An 8,481-nucleotide genomic window follows, 5' to 3' on the forward strand; every position below is an offset into this window, starting at 1 on the left:
ATAATATTATTCTGATCTTAATCTTTTGACTCTTCCTTAACATGGTATCAGAAACTCGTTCCCCTTGCAAAATTCTAAATTGCTTTGAAAAGTAATAGCAAAAGTGGCGGTCCAGCTTGATAGGGTAGTGAAGGTGGCTTTTGATACATTGGCCTTCGTCAGACACAGTATTGAGTACAGAAGTTAGAATGTTATGTGATGGTTGTACAACACGTTGGTGAGGCTCTATTTGGTGTATTGTGTTCAGTTTTGGTCCCCCTGTTATAGGAAATAGTTATTAAGCTGAAAAGGATGTAGAGAAGATTTACAACGATGTTGCCAGGACTCGAGGGCCTGAGCTATAGGGAGAGGTTAAGCAGGCTAGAATTTTTTTCCTTGGCACTGGAAGATGAGGGGTGATCTTAGAGTTGTATAAAATCATGAGTAGAATGGATAGGGTGAATGCTAAGAGTCTTTTACCCAGAATAGGGGAATCAAGAACCAGGGGACATAGCTTTAAAGTGAGAGAGGAAAGATTTAATAGGAAACCGAGGAGTAACTTTTTCCACACAGGGTGGTAGTTATTTGGAACGAGCTGCCAGAGGAGGTAGTTGACGGAGGTACTATAACGGTATTTAAAAATAAATTTGGAGAGGTACATGGAAAGGAAAGGTTTTGAGGGTTATGGGACAAGCGTGGCAGGTGTGTCTCGGTAGAGGGGAAATCTGGGTTGGCATGGATGAGTTGGGCCAAAGGGTCGGTTTCCATGCTGTACAACTCCATGACTTTTGTACTGGGAAAGGGCAAAAGAAAATCGCTTGTTTTTATGGCCTGCATCAGATATGCCAACAAATATGTTTGCCTCCAGTGTAATTTTATTATGTTACATCGTTAATGACATTTGGGAGAGTTTTTGCCATAACATGTTTCAGCACTGAAAAAAAAATTATTGAAGGTTGGTGATCAAATTTTCTGCTGGTCGTTAAAAGGCCCACAAATAAGCATGGTTTTTGTAATTACCGGACTCATACAGATTTAAAGATACAGCACATCTTTATTAGACTACTTACAGTATTGGATATGCAGCACATTACATGCCCAAGCTTCTACATCTACTGCCTGACGTAGCCAAGTTCCTATTATTATAAAGCATGTACTAGGCGGGGCTACTACTAACAAACACTCTAATTGGCTAGCATGCAATAGCCAATCTACATCTCTTCTTGTAGAAAATAGAAAGTAGCTATGATACCTTAAGCTATATACCCGAGGGGAACATGCTAGCAAGATTATACAAAATCACCATATCTAATGGCTGGCCTGCAAACCCGTCCGGCCCTTGTGCAGTAGGAGGCCGCCTCACCCTCTTTTGCAGGAGCAAAAATGGGAATCGGGAGAAGGGACATGACTGGCGACCTGGCAGGCCTGGTGGGAGAAGTCGCCACGGGCGAGCTAGGTGTAAACTGACGCGGGGAACACTCGGCAGCAACAACAGCTGTAGGTGGTGTAGCTGGAACAGTCCTTGCATACACGAGAGGTGGGGTATCAGGACCTGTAGGCGCAGGATGAGGTTCCTTCACTGGAAGGATATGTTGACTGTTGCGTCTGTAGATGACACCGTCTACTTCAGCCAGGGACGAACGTGGTTCTTTGGAAGGGCCGAAAATGTGCCCCTCTGCACCGTTTGCCCATGGCGGGGAAGCGGCTTGCTCGACTTGCCTGGCTGCAGCTGCTGGGCGGGGAGGGGACGCCTGGCTGCAGAGACAGGCAAGGGTGGACGCGCCTGGCAGGACATTAGTCGCTGGGCGGAGGAGCCAAGAAAGTTGTCCCATGCAATGTTTTGTAGGTTGAGTAAGTCCAGGTAAATGTTGGATTTTGTCAGGTAGGAACGTTCCATGAGTTGTTTAGCACTCTGAACAGCGCGCTCGGCCAGTCTGTTGGACTGTGGGAACTCTGGGCTGCTGGTGGCGTGTTGGAAGTTCCATCTTTTAGCAAAGTTCTTGAATGCTTGGCTGGTAAATTGCCTGCCATTGTCAGTCTGACTGCGTACAGGGGAGCTATGGACGGAAAGGTGTTGTTGCAGCTTCTCGATCACAGACTCGGAGGAAATGGTTTGCAGTAAGTCTATTTCAAACCATCCCGAGTAAGAGTCTACACGAACTGGATAGTGTTTTCCATGCCATTCAAAGATGTTAGCGGCCAGTGATGACACGGGAGGGAAGGAGCTGGTTGGGGCAGAAGTGGCTGCTTCTGCTGGTGTGGTGCTAAACTGTTGCAGATAGTGCACGTTTCAGTCTTTTCACGTATGAATTTTGTAATTCCAGGCCAGTAAAACATACTCTGGGCCCGCTGGAGGATGGTTTCCGTGCCGGGGTGGCTCCTGTGGATGTCGTCATAGTACTCGCCCACCATAATGCAGTCGGAAACACTGCCTTGTGGCCTTTGACTATGATTCCGTCCTGCAGCACTAATTCGTCGCCAACTAGGAAGTATGGTCGTATTTCGAGCGAGGTGCTCGACTGTTTATGGGGCCAGCCGTCCCGTATGGTGGTGGACAGCAATTGTAGAGTTCCATCTGCAGCCGTGTATTCAGCCAGGCGGCGTAAACAATCCGTCAGCACAAACGAGAATTTGGAACAGGCGAAAACCACTGCAAGCAGTTCTTTTTCAATATCTAGGCATAACGTTGTTCGGTATCAGTCAGTGTACGGGATGCATGAGACTGGCTTTACGTCGCCATTGGCGGTGGGCTGTAGGCACGACGCACCAAACCCGTACTGGGACGCGTCGCATATGATGGTTACCGGTAATCTGAGGTTGAAATATGACAGTGTCGGCGCGCTGGCCAATTGTAGTTTCAGAATGTCAAAAACCCTTTGGTGCTGCGGGTACCAGGACCATGCCGTGTCCTTATGTGTCAGTTGGTGCAGGGGGGCCGACAGATCGCTGAGGTTGGGAATAAATTTGCCCAGGTAGTTTACCATCCCGAGGAACCGTTGCAAACTTGGGACATCGGTAGGACAGGCAGTTTGTTAATGGCTGCAGTTTTCAGTGGATCAGGCTTTAGGCCGCTGCTGGTGAAAACATATCCGACGTCGGTGACCTCAGGAACCCAAAATCTGTATTTAAGTGGGTTGAGTTATGATTAATGTCTCTGGTACGGTCTAGTATCTTCTTCAGGTTTGCGTCATGCTCAGCCAGATCGCGACCATAGACGAGAATATCATCAACAATGATGGCACACGGGTATTCTGCAAACATTTGTTCCATTGTGCACTGGCAGAGTTGATGCCGAAGGGCATCCTTAAAAATTTGTATCGGCCAAAGGGTGTAGCAAAAGTCGTCAGGTTCGATGATGCAGGATCTAGTGGTATTTGCCAGAAAGAGCTTTTGGCATCCAGGACCGAGAACACTGCTGCGTTTCCAATCTGCGCAGCGACGTCTTCTGTGGTAGTGGGGGCTCTTTATTGCAGTATTCAGAACTCTGGGGTTGACGCAGATGCGTATCTCTTCTTTGTTTTTCTTAGTCGCTACGACCATGGTGGAAACCCAATCAGACGGTTCTCTGACTTCAGCAATGACTCCAATGGAAACCATGCGTTTAAGTTCATTGTGTATTCTATCTCACATGGCATGGGGAACAGGATGTGGTGCACGGAGCACAGGTGTGACGGTAGGATCCACAGCGATCCGATACTATGTGGGCAACTTGCCAAGTCCATCATCAAACAGGTCTTTGTACTGGGATAGCAGCTGCTCTGCTGGATCGTCTGTGAGACATAGTTTGTGGACGGCACGTCCAAAATACACCAGGCCCAGGTCATGGCATACATTAATACCGAGAAGGGTCTCTGAGTCTGACTATACGATGTGAAACTGCAGGTTTCTTGTCTGGTCATCCACCGTGCATTTTAAATCGGCTTTTCAGAGTGGATGCAAAACCTCACCCCGTAAGCCCGAAGCGTGGAGGAGTTCTTTTGCATTTGTTCGGCATTCCGTATATTGTTAAACTCCCTTATCGACATTACGTTGACCTTTGCACCTGCATCCACTTTGGCTAGCATAGGCCTTTTCTTTATGAACACAGTCACTTCAGGGTCAAGCAGCTTGTAATGGGGCTGTCCCACTGTACGAGCTAATTCAAGAGTTCTCCCGAGTTTCACATGATTCGAACTCGGAGAATTACGGTAATAGCCGCTCGTAGGTACTCGGGGTTTTAGTGGACATTTTTCAACATGTTGAAAAATCTTCACGAGTCTTCACGAGCTTACCGCATTTCCTGAGTACCTGCCGTTAGCGTTACGAGCCGCTATGAGACGTCCCAAGCTCTGACGTACTCGCAACGTACATTCTACGTGCTTACCACGAGTGATTTTTTTTAAACTCGGGAGAGCTCTTGAATTACCTCGTACAGTGGGACAGGCCCTTTAGAGGGTCATAGGAGGGAGTAAATCACAGAGCTGCCATCAGCATTTTCAGAATGGCTCTCGTGGGAGTCAGTCGAGCTCTTGGGAGTCAGAATCTGAGAATTCTCGGAGCAGGTGCAAGTTCGTCCTTGAAGTACTGGCAGTCTCATGGGAACGACAGCATTTCGCAAAATGATTAAGCTTTTTACAGTGATTGCAGGTTTTACCGTAAGCTACACAATACTGGCAACCTCTCTCGTGGAAATAGTTACAGTTTGAACATCGCACAGCAGGTACATTTGGGGTTTTGCGGGAGGAGTAATTAGTAAGATTGATGTTGTGTTGCTGTCGTAGGCTGGGGGACACAGGGTCTGCAAGCGGTGCAACAACTTCTGACATACGACATGAATGGGTAGCTTGCTCCTGAGTCAGTTCAGGGTTGCGAGAGGAGCTCAGCCCTCAGTTTACGATCGATAATTCCCCCACAATCTTATCTCTCACAAGTTCATTCGTCAACTCACCAAAATGACAGCGTGCAGCCATGTGTCGTAAATCGCTGATAAATCGCTTGACAGGTTCGTCGACCCGTTGCAAACGGGCATAGAACTTTGTTCTTACGAGTGTACGATTTGATGGCAAGTCACACAGCTCTCTGAATTGTCTGAGTAGAACTGCTGGGTTATCAATGGTCTTGGCAGGCACTAGGACCATCCATCCAGAATGACAGGAGCAAATTCGAAGATGTTGGCACAATTTATTGCTTCTGAACCCGCTAGATTGAGCAGTAGTGATGCTTTTAAATCGTCAGGGTCATTACGATGAACAATGTGGATATACTGAGTGTAGTCACGCTCGAAGAGATGCCATCACTCGGCTATGGATCAAAGATCAAAGGGCTCGGTTTGCGGCAAGTTTGCCATAATGGATAGAGAAAAATTATAAAATAAAACTGATAAAGGAAAAGAATGGTGGTAAACAGCGGAATGTGTCCGAAGCACTCGTCCGACACCATGTAATTACCGGGCTCATACACATTTCAAGATACAACGCATCTTTATTAGACTACTACTTACAGTATTGGATATGCAGCACATTACATGTCCAAGCTTCTACATCTACTGCCTGACGTAGGCGAGTTCCTAATATTATAAAGCATGTACTAGGCGGGGCTACTACAAACAAACTCTAATTGGCTAGCATGCAATAGCCAATCTACAGTTTTTGCTTTCTTGTAAGTTAAGTCTGTTTTTAAGCGTACAGCACTTCTTTCAGTGTTGTATAAAATAATTTCTTAACCATGGTATCCAGTAAGGTTGCCAACTTTCTCACTCCCGAATAAGGGACAAAAGGTCAAAATAAGGGACAAATTCCCGCCGACAATTTGTTGATTGACTAGGCCGTGGCTGGGTGAATGATGAATTGGTCTGAGTGCTGGACAGCACACAAAGCCCAGCCAGCGGGCCGACTGAGAAGTTTATGCCCGGGCTCGACACCGCGCACAATGTTCGGCACCCCATCCAACTCATCAACTGATGATCGGCCATGAGAAGGAGGGGTGGTGGTGTCGGCGGTAGGCGAAGGTCAGAAAGGCCGGGCTGCGGACCGATGGGGCCATGGGCGAGACGCTGCTGCTGCACTCCATGGCTGCACTACGTCGGAACGGGCGCGGAAGGACATGGCGCTCTGACCCGACAGTCTCCTCGACCCAAGTAGTAGCAGTCAAATACGGGACAAGGGCAGTCCCGTATGGGACAAACCAATTTAGCCCAATATACGGGATGTCCCAGCTAATATGTGACAGTTGGCAACCCTACTATCCAGTGACAAAAAGGTGGCAGGTTTATGCCTTTTTGTCCATCATGACTGCTTTGGCTTTTGATAAGATCTGGCCACATTCTTGTGTCTTCCATATCCGATGCCTCTTAATATATAAAAAATGATTATTCTCTGTCTTTGTTTCTTATTCATTGCCAAAATGTACTTACAGGCCAAATTATCAAAATGCAATCTTAATACTGGGTATTTTAAAAAGTATTAGATCTTTTCCATTGGATCAATGAGTTTGAGGATTGATTGTGGATTTTTGATCGTTGAAATATCTCCTTATTTCCATAAACACAGTTTTTGAGAGTCCCATAACACAATTTTTCTTTAAAAACCCAAAAATATTATGATCTTCCAACACAAAGTACCCTGAACAGCATTGTGAAATTTCCCTGTGCAGTGCTGTAGCAGGTGCAATTGTTTTGAACTACTGCAAAATTGTGTAGCTGCCAGTACTTGCCCTTTTGGCGGGAACGGCAGGATCCAGCAAATATATGCACCACACAAGTAGCACTCATCTAGCTTTGGGATAGTGATGCTGTTTCAGCTATGGGCAGAGCAAGGAGTGCCAAAGTGCTTACCGGACCTCAGCTGAAATGAGAGAGGTTGGTGAACATGAAAGTGCAGTCTATGAATGTCTGTGCGTTGAGAAATTCTGCCAACCTAGTATTCTAAGTATAGGACTTAAATGACCTCAACATAGCACTGGGCATCAATCAGTGCAACATAGACCAACCATAGTGGCCTAGAATGATTCTGAGTTGAGGAAGTTGCTAATGACCTCTGTGGCCAAAGCAATACAAACACAATGAGATTGTATTAGAGGTTACAGATCTCAGTGAGGATTATCTTGGTGACATCCAGCCTATGTGAATCCTGTAAACCCTGAGAATAGGTTTTGGATAATCTAAGTCTCCCTTGTGATGCCAATTATGCAGCACCATGGTATACGACAAGAGAAATAAGAGTAACAGGTGAATTTCCGTTCGAATTAGGGTGGAGTGCAGAAAAGTCTTGTAAAATTAAGAGAAAACGAAATATTGAACCTGAGCAGATTGGGGAATAAGTGCTGAGGCCGTCTGAAGAAGGGTTTCGGCCCGAAACGTTGCCTATTTCCTTCGCTCCATAGATGCTGCTGCACCCGCTGAGTTTCTCCAGCTTTTTTGTGTACCTTCAATTTTCCAGCATCTGCAGTTCTTTCTTAAACAGTTTAAATAGCACTGCTTCAGGAGAAACATGGTTAGGAACAAAAAAAGATTACGTGAATAACCTGGAACTACGCGAGCTGAAGCACATTTAATGACATTTGGGAGATTTTTTTGCCACAACAATGTTTCTAGCGCCAGAACAAAATCTTGATGAAAGTCAGTTGACAAATATTCCACGAGGCACTGAGGCCCACAAATGGGTGCGAATTTGGTATTCCTGCAATTTAATCCTGTTTTCAATTGCACAGAATGCCTGGCCAATGTACTTAATGACATTAGGAATGGAAACAGGAATAGGTCAATTGGCCAATCATGACTGCTTCGCTCCAATTGGATAATCATACTCTTTCACGCTAGAACATTTGAGATTTCCTTTCTTCAGTATCATGGTTGGCCCCTCTCCCCTCGCCTCCCCATCCCCCTCCCTCTGCAGTTATGGATGGAGCCTAAGAAAAAAATCCTTTGAAGAAAAGGAGGGAAAAGGGGTATCAAATATGGAGAGAAGAGAAAGAGTGAAATGTAAAGCCGCAGGGATATGGGTGGTAGGGGAAAGAGAGCGGATAATAGGGAAGTGAGGGATTCCAGGATGGGAGACGAGCATAAGAGAGAAGGGAAAAGACCAGAGTGATTGGTGTGGTGAGGGAGGAGGGAGATGTTGGGAAAAATGTAGTGTATGCACTAGATTGGGTGGTGGGGGTCAGGGAAAAGAGTAGGGTGTATTACTTCCCGGTCTTTGATGCTGCGAGGCTGCAGCTCTACCAGCTACACCACTGTGCCGCCCCTCGAGGTTGCTGCATCATAAGGTTATAAGTGATAACAGAATTAAGCCATTCAAGTCTACCTCACCATTCAATCATGGATGATCTATCTCTCCCTCCTAACCCCATAACCCCTGACACCCATACTAATCACGAATCTATCTCCACCTTAAAAATATCCATTGCCTTGACCTCCACAGCCTTCTGGGGCAAAGAATTACACAGATTCGCCACCCTCTGACTAAAGAGATTCCTCCTCAGCTCATTCCTAAAGGAACCTCCTTTTATTCTGAGGCTATGAACTCT

Source organism: Leucoraja erinacea, chromosome 6, assembly GCF_028641065.1.
Source record: "Leucoraja erinacea ecotype New England chromosome 6, Leri_hhj_1, whole genome shotgun sequence".
Classification (NCBI taxonomy): Eukaryota; Metazoa; Chordata; class Chondrichthyes; order Rajiformes; family Rajidae; genus Leucoraja; species Leucoraja erinaceus.